This window comes from Cervus canadensis, chromosome 7, assembly GCF_019320065.1.
Source record: "Cervus canadensis isolate Bull #8, Minnesota chromosome 7, ASM1932006v1, whole genome shotgun sequence".
NCBI lineage: Eukaryota > Metazoa > Chordata > Mammalia > Artiodactyla > Cervidae > Cervus > Cervus canadensis.
Window position 1 is genome coordinate 26,585,812 of NC_057392.1, and position 14,046 is coordinate 26,599,857.

The following is a 14,046-nucleotide window of genomic DNA, read 5'->3' on the forward strand; positions in this document are numbered from 1 at the left end:
TGGACCAGATCTGTGGTTTGCCTTTTGGGTGTTCTTGATTATATGGCCTTCCAGCCTGGCCCTCCTGGGGTTTTCTGTGAGTTGCCTAATACTCTTTAATGACTTCCTTTTCAGTTTCAGCCAAGCCAGAGTTAGTTTCTTTTGTTTGCAACTAGAACCTGTACTGAGACGGTGCTAGTTTCTGTAATAGACAGTCTGAGGGAGCTCTCTAGGGTCAGGTATCTGTGTCTAGAGAGAATTCACTGAGTAGGAGAGTTCACAGTGTGTAGTAAGTGAAACACTCACAAAACATTTTGCGTATCGATTTAATGATTTTACTGAATTCGAGTGCTTATTCTCGGCCAGGGTGTGTTCTAGGTGTTGGATGTTCAGGGTGACAGTGTAGGTAAGATCCCTGTGCTCACAGAGCTTACATCCTCTTGTGAAGTGTAGAGCAAGCAAGAAAGCAACTGACATACTGACCAGGAGCGATAAATACCGTGGTAAAAGTAAAGATGGGGTAAAGTGATACTGGGGCTTCCCTGATGGTTCAGTGGGTAAAGAATCTTGTCTGCAATGCAGGAGATACAGGAGATGCAGTTTACATCCCGGCGTTGGGAAGATCCCCTGGAGGAGGAACTAGCAACCTGCCCCAGTATTCTTGCCTGGAGAATTCCATGAACTAGAGGAGCCTGATGGGCTACATACAGTCCATGGGGTCACAAAGAGTTGGACACAGCTGAGCGACTGACACATTCTGTTATAATGATGTATGTGTGTATGTTTAGGGATTGCATCTGATAAAATGTTTACTTTAAAATTACTGTCAGAAGTCTTGACTTCTGCCTTTTACTGCAGGGCAGTAACTTTCTGAATTTATCCTCCCAGCATAAACAGCTAGGAAACGGGACAAAATACGTGGAACAGCTGTTTTTGGATATTAAACAATAGGCAGTGCAGAACTGTGACACCTAACAGATGGGGAACAAACGCGGTGAGTCCTGTGATGGTCCAGCTTTCTGCCTGGAGGCAGTCTTCAGATCTTGTTGCAGGGATGTGCGTGTGTGCTCAGTTATGTCCAACTCTCTGACCCTGTGGACTGTATCCTCCCAGGCTCCTCTGTCCATGGGATTCCCGGCAAGAATACTGGAGTGGGTTGCCAGTTCTTCCTCCAGGGGATTTCCCGATCCAGGCACCCAACGCACATCCCTCACGTTGGCAGGTGGATTCTTCACGACTGAGCCACCGAAGGAGATCCCAGATAAAGCCCACAAGTTGAGGAAAGAAAGACTGGAGTTGAGGGAGGCCAGAATGGTTCTGATGTGAGGAGCAGAGTTCTGAAAGAAGGAAGGCATGCGCAGAAAAAGTTCCATAATTTAGTGATCGCTGTAAATGTTGACTGAATGCCGGTCTGTGGGACTGCAGGTACAGAGTACTGGCTGTGAGTTTATACTTGGAGATTTGAGTTGGTGTTGGTGGTGGGGGAAGTGGGATGGGGTGGAGTGGTCAGCACTTCTAACCCCTCTGTTGTTGAAGGGTCACCTGTAATTTGAAAGTAATGTAATTGCTTGTCCTTACAAAGGCCAATACTCTTTAAAGAAATGTAAAGAAACCCAGCAGTCAACAATGTAAAAATGTCCCAATCAAAAATAGCTGAATGTGTGAAGATGTAGGTTAATGTGACTGGTATCAGTAGATTGAAACCAGCCTAGAATTGACAGATATTAGAATTAATGGGCAAGGACATGAAAGCAGTTGCTGTATTGCATCTATTCAAAAAGTTAGAAAGTATGAAAGACATAAAAAGACCCATGTCAAACTTTTAGAGGCGACAGCTAATGTGTGGAATGAGAAATATATTGGATGGCATTAATGGCAGATTTGACATTCCAGAAGAGAGGATTAGTAAACTTGAAGACATAGAAAACTCAGTCAGTAGAAGCAAATGATAGAGACAATGGAATTAGCAAACAAGGTTATTAAAATGGTTATTAAAATGCAGGGTCAAATGTCAAATCACTGTGTTGTACACCTGAAACTAATATTTTGTCACATATACCTCAGTAAAAAATACAAGTAAAGCACAGGGTCAGATTGTGGTTAATGTTGACATTTTGGTACATGAATTTTTTCTAAAAAAGAGCAAATTGTGACTGCCAACCTGAAGTTGGCTTGTTGTGTAGTTAAGAGTAGTTGAAAACCATTATTTCAGCAAAGCACCAGGACATGGCAGAAGAACTTTATTGTGCAACAGTGTGCTCGTTATTACTTGATCTGTAACAATATCACCATAAAGCTAGAAGCTGAAAGCATGCTTCTGTGGCCTCACAGTGTCTGGGGGTCAGGTGGACGGGCACAGCTTAGCTTAGTTGGGTCTCAGGACAGCGGTCAGAAGGTTGACGGGGCTGTGGTCTCGTCTGAGGTTTCCCTGGGGAAAGGTCTTCTCTCTGCTCGTTTGACTGGTGGTAGTGTTCAGTGCCCTGTGCGGTGCTGGACGGAGGGCTGCAGTTTCTTGCTACCTGTTGGCAGGCACCCACCCTCAGTTTCCTGGGGTGTGGTCCTTTCCCATCGTGGCCACTCAAGTTGCTCCAAGACAGTGAAGGATCGAGTCTGCACAGACGGCTGCGTGGTCTCCTGTATCATGACCGCACGAGCGCCGTCCCTCCGCCTCGCCTCTGTGCTCTTGCTTGACAGCAAGTCCTGGGTCTTGAATCAGGGAAGGGCCCGTGGAAGGGCCTGGCAGCGGGAGGCCGTGTGCTGGGAGCCACCTTAGAGTCTGTCCGTGCCGGACGGTGGGGAGGGTGTGACAAGTGCGTTTGCTGCAGTCTGCGCCAGGCACCTGGCTTTGAATCCCAGCCCTAGAAACATCTCTGAGCCTCAGTTTCCCTGTGGGGATAGTCTCTGCCTACTGTTGACAGTGTGTGAAAAGGGCGAATGCTTGTCTTCAATTAAATTCATTCTTTATACTACTGTTCGTTAGTTCTCAACAGACCAGCTCTTCAGTCTCTTTTTGCTTCCTGCAAGTTTTTTTAAGAATTAATTTTTGGTTTTAACATGCAAATAATCAAAATTGAATACCTACTGAAAGGCTTGTGAAGTAAAACCTTTCCCTGGGAACAGCCCTCCTTACTCCTGGTCCTGCTCCCTGGAGCTGTGCTTCCTGCTTTTGGATGCTAGTACTGAGACCACGACCCAAACTGGCTTCCAGTTAACGCACAGTTGGAAGTCCAGAGGTAGGGTGGGTTCTTCAGCTAATAGGTTTTGTGGCACAATAATGACTTCAGGGCCCTGAGTTTCCATCTCCCCTTTTAGTCATTGACTGGTTACATCCTCAACTTAGTAAGATGCAGGAGATTCAGACTTGTATCCAGGTACAGCAGTGTCTAGAGAAGGAAAATTATCTTTCGTGTAACTGTAAGAATGTGGAAACTTTACCTGGAAACACTGGCAGACCTACCTCCTGGCTTACAGGCCTGTTTGTGAAACACTCACTAGAAAGGGAAACGGAATGATGTTTAGACCAGTTGGGCACACGCGTGGAACTGAGTGCTTTCCATGAGCATGTGCCTAAATGGGTGAGTGTGCAAAAGAGTTCTGGACAAAATTGACTTAGGTTACAGCGGAAAAAAGGGGAAATTGGAGGCTGGGTGGGTAACTCTGACCCTACTCTGGTATTTGACATAAGATTTAAGACGTTATCTATTGATTTTCTGTTAAGGTGTGTGTGGCTGTGTGCTCAGTCTTGTCTGACTCTGCGAACCCATGGAATGTAGCCCGCCATGCTCCTCTGTCGATGGAATTCTGCAGGCAAGAATACTGGAGTGGGTTGCCATTTGTTTTAAGATAGACGACTAATTTAAAACCACCTGTCTTAGACGTCTTCCATCGATCCGTTAGTTACATGTATATTTTCATTCAGGGTAGTATGATGATTATGTAAGTCTTGTTCACCATGGAGGCAAATTGTATACTATGATTACATTTCCCTCCTTGTATAATTTTGTTTTTCCTGTTTTGTTTTCCTCCTATGATTTTGTTTTGCTTTGTTTTCTAGGTCCTTGTGTTTGAGTTTCCCCATACCTTCTAATAGCCTCTCCGTATAGTTTTGCACAAAGATTAAATAATTAGTTGTCCTATTCCTCATTCTCACCCACCCCCACCCCCTTCCTTAAGGGCCCCTCCATCAAACTACTCCTATATGGAAATTAAAAAAAAATTTTTTATTAAAGTGTGGTTGATTTACAGTGTTGTGTTTCTATTGTATAGCAAAGTGAGTCAGTTATACATACATGTATCTACTTTCTTTTATGTTCTTTTCCTATGTATGTTGTTGTTTAGTTGCCAAGTTGTGCCCGACTCTGCGACCCCATGGACTGTAGCCCACCCAGCTCCTCTGTCCATGGGATTTCCCAGGCAAGGATACTGGAGTGGGTTGCCATTTCCTCCTCCAACTTTCTTCTTTCATTTTGTCAGCACAACTTTTAGTATTTCCTGAGAAAGAATGCACGAGAGGTTAATTTTTTGAGACATCATCTGAAAGTGTCTTTAATCTGTTTTCTTTCAGGAGTAAAAGTTTTGACTGGGTATAGAATTGCAGTTGGAATGTAATTTTCACTGAGAACTCTGAATGAATTGCTTCATGGTTTTCTGGCTTCTTATAGCAGATATAATTTGTATTCTTGGTTCCAAAAGTATGGAAAAGTCAGAGGACATAGTGCACTCCCCATGTAACCATTACCCAACTTCAACATTGGTCAACTCATGGCCACTTTTTAAAAATTAATAGTCCTGTCTATCCCTCTTCGTTTTGATTTCATGCAAGCAAACCCAGATACATAATTTTACTTCTGAATATTTCTGTTTGTCTCTCTAAGAGATAAGGGCTCGTTTGTAAACTACAACCCTTGTAGTAATATCATACCTTTAAAAGATTAATAGTAATTCCTCAAAAATCCAGTTTAAGTTCACATTACCTTGATTGCCTCATAATTATATTTTAAAACAGTTTATTTAAATTAGAATCTTTAGTAAGGTCCATAAATTGTCATTGACTGACAGACCTCTGAAGTCTTTTAATCTATCAGTGTTATTTTTTTCCCTTGAGTTTTAGTTGTTGAAGAAACTGTATCATCTGTCTTGAAGTTTTCTACAGCCTGTGTGTTGCTGAATGAAACCCTGTGGTGTCATTGATGTGTTCCCCGTCCCTTGTAATGTATTTCCTGTACGTGGCAGTGAGATCTGGAGACCTGATAAAATTCTGTGTTTTTTTGAGAAGTGGTAAGTGGGGAGACTACATGGGTGGTATGTTAACTTTAGGAGGCACAAAATATCTAACTCTGTGATGTTAGTGACTGCTAAATATTAATGTGGATCCATTGACTTATTAGAGATTTTGGTTCTTTTTATGTGAACCCTCCCACTCCCCAGGAGTTTTGAGGAGCTGATCTTCATCTGTAGTGTTCTGAAGTTTTGTAGTGTTGCTTTGAATATTTTCTGTTTGTTTATTTTTTACCCTTATTGGGAGATATTTTTCAACTTTTATTTTCCATCAGGATATTTTTTTTATGTTCTCTGCTCCCCTTCCTGCCCGCCCCCCCCCCTTTTTTCCCCGCCCGCCCTTTTTTTCATTAGTATTTTGTTTTTACTTCATGGTTTCATATATTCTTTTACCTCTTCAGGCACATTCATATTATGATTAATTGCCTTTTTCCCCCCTTCATGGCATTGTCTCCATTTCCTGTGGATTCCTGTTTTTCTAATTGCTTTGATTTCTGTCTTTGAGTTTTGGCTGCTTTCCTCAAATATTTGGCCATCCCTGGGCTGGTGGCTTGCGTTTAGGAGTAAGTTATGATAAAGCCGAAGGAAGTTTTTTTCGAGGGTGAGGCTTGTTCACTGAAGGCTTATTAGTGTGGTGCTTGAGGGACCTGTGAGTGTGAGTACCTTTATTTTACTCCAGGGCTCTTGTTGATGAGTCGCAAAGTTGTGTCCGACTCTTTGCCACTCTATGGACTGTAGCCTACCAGGCTCCTCTGTCAGTGGGATTTCCCAGGTAAGAATACTGGAGTGGGTTGCCGTTTCTTCTCCAGGGGATCTTCCCGACCCAGGGATCAAATCTGCATCCCCTGCGTTGGCAGGTGGGTTGTTTACCTGCCGCTGAGCCACCAGGGGAGCTCCCTGCAGTCTCTGCCTCACCTGTTCTCTCTCGGGCTGGGTCTCTCTACGTGTGGAGTCTGTGTGTTTTCCCCAGAGAGCGTGCATGCCTCTGAGCTGTTTGGGGACGTGATAGTTGCCAGCCCAGATAGGACTTGGGTTGCAATATGGGGTTTTACTGCATTTATTTTATTTGCTTATTTGTTGCAATGAACTCAGATAAGTTGCGGGTAGAATACAAATAACTTTTATTTCTGGAATCTTTTGAGATAGAGTTGTTGACATGAAGTCTCTTCTTTGTTGAATATTGTAGTGCATTTTCCCTATGAACAGAGACATTCTCTTGCCTGACAGTACAGCCATCAAAGGCAGAAATTTAACATTGATACATCACAGCTGTCTGATCCTTAGGCCTCCATTCAGCTCTCAGTTGTTGCCCCAGTGGTATTCTTTATAGAAGGATACAGTCAATCTAGGATCACTTAACACCTTTTGTTGTCCTGTCTCTCCAACTCTTGATCTACAGTAGTCCTTCAGCTGCTCGCTCTTTTATGATACTGATATTTTTGAAGAATACAGGCCAGTTTATTTTAGAGAGTCCCTCTCAATGTGAGTTTGTCTGATGTTTCTTTACATTAGATGTAGGCTGAACATCTTTGCCAGGAGTATCATAGAAGTGATGCTGTGTTAATTTCAGTGCATTTTGTTAGATGGTGTATTACTGATTTTCAGTTTGCGCTGTAAAAAACATTACCACAAGTTTCAGTGGCTTAAAAAAACACACATTTATAATGTCACAATTCTGAGTTCAGAAGTCCAAAATGGATCTGATCTGGGCTCAAGTCTTGGTGTTGGTAGGGCTACATCCTTCTCGGAGACTGTAAGTTAATGTTCTTGCCTTTTCCCGGTTCTGGGGCCGTCTGCTTTTCTTGACTTGTGGTCTGGTCTCCCCCTCTGCACAGCCAGCCAGTCTGGACCTCGTGCACCTGTGCTGGCGTCTCCTCCCTGCTCTCACTCTGGAGGGGCTCTGTGATCACACTGGGGTCATTGAGGTTAGTCTCAATTTTAAAGTCATGTGATTGGCAAATTTAATTTCCTGTGCAACCGTGATTCCCCTTTGCCACGTAGAGGAACATGCTCACAGGTGCCCAGGGTCCGGCTGTGGAGTGCGCTTGGGGCGGGTGGTACCCTGCCTCCTGCAGGCGGCGCATGAGTGCGGTTTGTACCGTCACTGATAACGCTCACTTTGATCACTTGATTATGGTGGTGCCTTCAGGCTCCTCCATTTTAAAGTTACTTTTCTTCCCTTTTTGTAAAAAGTATTTTGTACAGAGATACCTTGCGACTGTGTAGATATTCTGTCAGTTACCGACTTTTAACATACTCACTTGGTTTGTATCACTGTGGGTACCTGATTTTCTGTTTTATGCGGTGGGTTGTAATCTATTACTGCATTGATTTTGCTGCTTCACTTGCCCCAGATTTTGCCAGGTTGACTTCTGTGCCCTTTTAGCCTATCTCCATCATTTTTTGGAGCTCTTCCAAGCTTATCTTAAACTTCTGTCTCAGTTCTGGAATTGGCCATTTTCCCAAGAAGCTCCTTCCCCCCTAAAAATTCTTTATTTTGAAATAATTATTTCAAAACTCGTAGGAAGTTGCAAGGATGGTATAAAGTCTGGTGTAGCCCGGTCAGCTTCCTTTGGTGGAATTTTGTGTAGCCTTAGCACAGTATCAAAATCTGGATATTTGATATATCTGGTATATTTCTGGTAACTGCACTCCTCATTTCTCTAGTTTTTATACTTGCATTTGTGTGTGTGAGCATAGTCTGTTGTAACTTCTCTGTTCCATGTATAGATTTGGGTAGCTAGTCCCACAGTCAGGATAAGAGAGCTGTTCTCTCACTTGGGAACGCTCCTTGCCGCCTTTCTGTGCCCCAGCGCCCTCCACCGCTCTGTTTGTTCTCCACGTGTGTAGTGTTGTCACTTCAGTGTGTTACATGAGTGGAATCATACATACAGTATGTAACCTTGTTAAAATCAACCTTTTTCACGAAGTGTAATGCCTTGAGATCCATTTAGTGTTGTGTAAATCAATAGTTAATTCTTTCTTATTGCTGAGTCGTGTTCCGTTGTATGCTTGTACCAAGTTTGTTAAACCATTCAACTATTGAAGGACATTTGGATTGTTTCGAGTATTTTACATGATATTATGAATAAAACTGCTTTGAATGTTTGAACAGATTTTTGTGTAAACATTGTTTTGCATTATAGGGGGTGGGAGTTGGAGTGTGATTGCTGGGTCACATGCTGAGCGTGTGTTTAGTTTTCTAGGCGACCCCCAGACTGTTTCCCCATAATGTGTGTACCCTGTATATTCTCACCAGCACTATATGAGGAGTCCAGTTTCTCAGCATCCTCCCTGCCATTTGGTATTATCACCCTTTTTAAAAAATTTAGCTGTATTAGTAGGTGTGGTGGTACCCTACTGTTGTTTCAATTTGCATTTTCTTAATAGCTAAGGATGTTCAGCATCTTTTCATTTGCTTGTTTGCTATCTCTAGCTCCTCTTTGGTGAAATATCTTTTCCTGTCTTTCGTCCATTTTCTGATTCAGTTCAGTTCAGTCACTCAGTCATGTCCGACTCTTTGCGACCCTATGAACTGTAGCACGCCAGGCCTCCCTGTCCATCACCCACTCCTGGAGTTTACCCACACCCATGTTCATCGAGTCGGTGATGCCATCCAACCATCTCATCCTCTTGTCGTCTCCTTCTCCTCCTGCCCTCAGTCGTTCCCAGCATCAGGGTCTTTTCTAGTGAGGCAGCTCTTTGCATCAGGTGGCCAAAGTATTGCAGTTTCAGCTTCAGCATCAGTCCTTCCAGTGAACACCCAGGACTGATTTCCTTTAGGACTAACTGGTTGGATCTCCTTGCAGTCCAAGGGACTCTCAAGAGTCTTCTCCAGCACCACAGTTCAAAAGCATCAATTCTTCGGTGCTCAGCTTTCTTTATAGTCCAACTCTCATATCCGTTTTTTTAAAAAAAATTTTAACTTGAGTTATGAGAGTTCTTTATGTGTTCTGGATACAAGGTCTTTGTTGGATATGTGATTCTCCCTGTCTATTCCTTGTTTTTTCATCCTCTTTACAGAGTCTTTATTTATTTTTTTTCAGAGCAAAAAGTCTGAATTTTGACAGAGTCCAGTTTATATTAAATTTTTCTTTTATGGGTCATGTATTTGATGTCAAGCATGAGAACTCTGCCTGGGGCGCTGGTTTCTTTTCCTGGAGAATGGTATTTAGAGACCGAAATCTGATCATTAGGTATACTCATTGCTTTTAGGGTGTGGGTGCTCCCCAGGTCTCTGGACATAGAGAATATGTGTGTGTCCTAATAAGCCCTTCCAGGTTTCAGGGTACATTAACCATTTTCATTGGTATCTCCAGGTGTAGACACTTAATTGTGTGCCTTCCATCATTCTCCTAAGTCTACTACCACTGTCCATGATTTTTCATTATCTAAAAATTTGACCATTACTTTCTTCTATTATTATTATTACCTTTGACTTTTTTACTGATTTTAGGTGGCTTTAATTTTCAGTGGAGCTTTGTGAGAATAATTGTAAATGCATGGATTATCATATTTGTACTTACTGAAGCTGTAATATCCCTTTTTTCAGATTTTTTTGGTCTTTATCTCTCTGCACTCCCAGCCCTGCCTTCCAGCTCCTATGCCTGCTCTCACCCCGATTGTGCTGTCTCTCCGCAGCCTGTAACTGTCCATGACTCGTTTCTAAGCAGCGAAGGCCAAGTTTATTAGAGTATTCAGGTCCTCTTTGTGGTTGACCTCAGCTCATCTTCGCACTCTTTTTCTGCAGCCCCACTGTATTTGCTCCACTTCACAGCTCTTCTCACTGGCCTTCGTTTCCCCACACGAGATTTGCTTTCTGCTTCTTTTCCTCTCTGTCTTCCTTTGAGGCGCGTTGTCTGTGCTGCTTTTTACTAGGTTTTCTGTAGAGCCCAGAGCTTGGCATAGTAGGCACTTGAAGCATCAAATACTCAAATGCTACTTCCTCTAATATAATAATACCACATGGGCTTTTTATTGCCTATTTTCATTTTCCAAACACTATTGTATAGTATCTCATTTAATTCTCAAAGCAGCTCTGTAAGCCATTACTCATCTTTAAGAAATGATGCTGAGTGAAATGTCCAAGGTCTAATTATCGGAGTAAAATTTAACATGTTTGCGTACCTTGTTATGTGACAGGCCCTGATTTAGATATTCAAGACACTTGGGGAATAAAGCAGGCACATGTGCCCTCAGGAGAGCTGATGTTAGAATGTTTGAATTCCAGCCCTTGTGGGGTGGGTTTTGGGGAAAGTCTTCATAACCTCAGTTGCTCATCTCAGATGTCCTCTCCTTTAGCCTTTCCTAACTCTCCTGGAAGGGCGCAGGAATGGGGTAGGAAGAATAGCTCTGTCTTCTGTGTTCTCACTGGTTCCTTCTTCAGTTTGCACTGTGCACAGTTTTACTCTCAGTTTAGTTGCTCAGTCGTGTCGGACTCTTTGCGACCCCTTGGACTGCAGCACGCCAGGCCTCCCTGTCCAACACCAACTCCCGGAGCTTGCTCAAACTCATGTCTGTCAGTTGGTGATGCCATCCAACCATCTCATCCTCTGGGGTCCCCTTCTCCTCCTGCCTTCGATCTTTCCCAGCATCAGGGTCTTTTCAAATGAGTCAGTTCTTTGCATCAGGTGGCCAAAGTATTGGAGTTTCAGCTTCAGCATCAGTCCTTCCAATGAATATTCAGGACTGATTTCCTTTAGGATGGACTTGTTGGATCTCTTTGCCAGTCCAAGGACTCTTAGGAGTCTTTTCCAGCACCACAGTTCAAAAGTATCAGTAGCATTTATAAATCATTATTTGCATTTGGGGCCTTGGCTAGATTGAGCAGCAGTGGGCAGGGATTTTTTTTTTTTTTTTTTTCTTTTTCTGGTGTCCAGGATGCCTGGCACAGAGTGTATCTTAATATTTCTCAGTAAGTGTTTGAACCCATAATATAAAGACTTATGCATGGTTGTCCTTTTCTACTGTCAGATAACAGTTCTCTTTCGTTCTCATTACTGCCTCTGTGCGAGGATACAGATCAGTTTAAAAAGCTCCACTCAGTATTCTTAACCAGGAGGGTATATTCTCAAAGAGATTATCTATAGGCAGCTTCTTAACTGAAGTTTAATAAGCTATTTTGTGTGTGGATGTGTATAGGTCTTTAGCCTGGAGATGGAGTCTTGACCCGTTTCTCTCCTCAGTATTAACCATCTGGTAGGAGTTCTGAGTTATTCGTTAAAGAAGCGTGCTGATACAAAATAAGATGTAAGAATTTACCAGCCTTTTTTTCCAAGTTCAAGACAGTGAATTATTTTCAGATGTGGAGTGTTTACCTTCAAACATCTTGCAAACAGGTGCATTGTAACTTTTCTTCCATGTTTGTTTGCATACAAAATATTGAGGTTATCTGTATTTACTTAGTGAACCATGTCAAAACTCCGAGGCTTAAAACAACCAGTGCTCTTCTTTGCTCGCAATTCTCCAATTTGGGCAGGCCTCGCCTCCACTCCACATGGTGTCTCCTGGGACTGGAAAGTCCCAGATGGCGGATTCCAGCCCGTGTGGTGTCCAAGACATCTTCCTCAGGTAATCTTTTGGTGTGATTGCTGTGGGCCTTCTCACGGCATGGTCTTGGGGTGGTTGAACTTCATTTGTGGTGGCGACTGGCTTCTGGTGGTGCCAACAGCAGAAGCCACTGGGCTATCTTAATACTTCTTATGCCTGAAACTGGCTTAGTGTCATCTTTACCAGATTCTGTAGGTCAAAAGCAAGTCACAGGACAGCCTAGATTCAAGCAGAGGAGACAGTATAAGGTGTGGACACTGCGCAAAAGTGGTTTTTTGGGACCACCAAGGGACATGAACTTCAGAAAGTATCTGTCTGAGGTAGAAAAAGGCCACTTTTCTGTTCTGTTTTTTATTATCTAATCTGACCAGTTTATCCATTTTATAATGCAGTGTGATCTGATTGTTTGCCTTTTTTGCTGTAACTGCATTCGGATAGCTGTAATTTGTTGTATTCAGTTAAACTGCAGATTGATGATTTTGGTAGGGTTTATAATGATGGAAATTTGGAGATTGACGAGACAATGGAGTCCTTTATGGCTTACTCAACTCCAAGTCACACCTGAGTTAGAGTACCAGAACACGAGATAAAAACCCAGAGTACCGTACTTTGTGAAATAAGTGATGTGAACGTCCTTTGGGGCCACGTGTTGCAGTCCATAAAATATCTCAGATGTTTCTTCAGGAACCCTGTGATTGTCCTTTGTACAGGAGAAAGAAGAGACAGATAACTATATCTTCTGTAATGGCAGCTCAGGATCTTTTTTTTTTTTTTTTTCTGCCTCCAAATAGATCTATCCTTAATGCCCAGAATATTCATTTCATTTAACTAGTTCTTATCTTGATTCCATGTTGAGGTCATCCTGTTAACTGGGTTTGAGTGTGATGATAGAAATTTGTCACATTGGGTGGCTCCTTGTGGCTCATTGACCAAATATATCAGAGTCCTCTGGAAAGAAAGAAATGCAAGTTTTTGGGTCTAACCCCAGACTTGGCATTTCCAAATGTCTGAGAAGGGGTCTGGGTGATGTGTAGTTTGAGGATCCCATTTTTAGGTTTTGCAGCTGCATTCTTCAAAGGGGCCATATCACTCCCCAAGGGGGAAAAATTGTTTTTGGGCATGGGGAAGTGAAAAAAAATCTTAGGTACTACAGTGTTTTGTGACCCTCCATAATTCAACCCTACCTGACTAATAAACCTTATTCCACAAATTTTAATTCCTCTTGTTAGGGAGAAATTTAATTTAAATAAAGCTTTCCTCCTGGGGATGGGAGTGAAGGAAAGAAGGTTGAGAACCATTGTTCTGTAAGAGTAATTCTGACTTAGTACCTGTCCCACCGCACCTGAGCCACCAGCCCCATCATGGAAAACCTTAGTGTGTGATTTGGAGATTGTTTTTTTAATACTAAGGTTTTACCTATGCCAAATAGATTTTCCTTTAAAATTCTCAAGGGTTGGTGAAAGCGTTTTACTCCATGGTGATTTTGCATCCAGGCAGACAAAACATTGTGAGAACGGACTCTGCTCTGGTCTCGGAAACCCTTCAGCTTTACATTAGCAAAATCTCCTGTTCTTCGGCTGGTTCACACCCAGCTCACCAGGATCCCTTGTAGCCCAGGAAAGGACGTGCTCCTGTCCCTCCTGGGAGCCAGGCCTGGTCCCATGTCTCTGTGTCCTGTGCGCGGCAGGCCCTGGGGGTTAGGGTGGGGTGAAGGTGGCGCCCAGTGCCCCTGTTCTCTGGGCAGGAAGAGTGTGGGCCGGACACCCCTACTCGGGTTTGCTGCTTGCCTCGCTTTGCGAGGGGTATGAGTGAAAGGGCAGTTTGGGGCAACAGTGGGGGAAGGGGCTCAGTCGGTTAGATAATCTGCCTACAATGTAGGAGACCCGGGTTCGACCCCTGGATCAGGAAGATCCCCTGGACAAGGGAATGGCAGCCCACTCCAGTATTCCTGCCTGGAGAATTCCATGGGAGCCTGGTTGGGCTACAGTCCACGGGTTGCGAAGAATTCAGACACAGCTTGAGTGACTAACACACACAAAGTGGGAGAAGGAGAAGAGCAGTTTCTAATATATCACCTTTTGTAAAGAAAATTTATGCTGATGTATTTCTAGGTCTTTCAGAGTAGTGTTAATGTCTTGGTCCTGGTTTTGTTTTCTGTGGAATTTGTCCAGGCTCAGGAAAGTTAAAGGTGTAGTACAGCCAGAAATCTAAAGGTCTCTGTAAATCTGCATTCACCTGAAA

At 43.1% G+C, this 14,046-nt stretch overlaps 1 protein-coding gene across 5 annotated transcripts in view; it reads left to right on the forward strand.

Annotated features, from left to right (window-relative positions):
• DYRK1A (dual specificity tyrosine phosphorylation regulated kinase 1A) overlaps positions 1-14,046 on the forward strand; it is a 144,290-nt gene that overhangs the window by 15,681 nt on the left and 114,563 nt on the right. Inside the window, exon 1 of one of the 5 annotated variants that reach the window (XM_043474722.1) lies at positions 5,239-5,256. The exons of the other annotated variants lie outside the window; for them this stretch is intronic. The gene's annotated coding sequence lies outside the window, so the exon portion shown is untranslated. Of the gene's footprint in view, positions 1-5,238; positions 5,257-14,046 lie in introns of those variants that run through there. 5 annotated transcript variants of the gene reach the window in all.